Source organism: Periplaneta americana, chromosome 17 (assembly GCF_040183065.1).
Source record: "Periplaneta americana isolate PAMFEO1 chromosome 17, P.americana_PAMFEO1_priV1, whole genome shotgun sequence".
Lineage (NCBI taxonomy): Eukaryota > Metazoa > Arthropoda > Insecta > Blattodea > Blattidae > Periplaneta > Periplaneta americana.
Genome location: NC_091133.1, coordinates 6624048 through 6624953, shown reverse-complemented (window position 1 = coordinate 6624953; position 906 = coordinate 6624048).

Sequence of the window (906 nt, the reverse complement as noted above, 5' to 3'; positions counted from 1 at the left end):
GGGGAAATTCCACAGATAGTAACAATATATTTCTATTACAAAAAAGAGTAATTAGAATAATAGTAGGTGTCAAATCTAGGGAATCGTGTAGGACTATTTTGAAAAAACTACAAATAATGCCCATGTCTTGTCAGTATATCTTTTCATTAATAGTCTTCCTCGTATGTAATCGTAAAAACTTTGTAACTAATTCAACAGTTCATAGCATAAATACACGTCAAAAAATGACTTTCATACTCCATCGGCAAGCCTATCGTGCTATCAAAAAGGAGTGCGTTATATGGCAGTAAAAATTTTTAATAGCCTCCCTATCGATATAAAAAATGAAACTCAAAACATAAAATTATTTAGGGCCAATTTAAAGAAGTACCTAATTTCTCACGCCTTCTATTCTGTAGGTGAATTCATGACATTCAATAACACTTCATGAAATTGATGCTAAAACTATGTGTTGTACTGGTAGACTATATTGTAAATCTCGTCTGTATATATTTCATCTAGACTGTGACTATAAATTAAGATTTTATAATAGTATTAAGTTTTTTGACTTGTTCCATATTCTAGCTGTAAGCATGTATGAATACCATGGAATGTTAATAAATACAATACAAAACCACTACTACTTTCGTAGAATTTAATAAGCTGTAACTCCTTAACGGTTGATAATCGGACTGATGTTCAGATGAAGTTTCATGCTCAAAATGGTCAGTGGAACTGATTCCTAAAACGCGGGACATTAGTCCTGAATCGCAGTGCATAAAATGTCAAGGAATATATCGTCCCCGAAATTCCGACCTTTAAGATAGTTATAATGTAATAAATTACTTGAGATTCGTAAAAATAATTATAAACTGTGTCTTGGAACTAGTTTTAAGTTGAATAGCTTCAATACACTAAACACTGTTA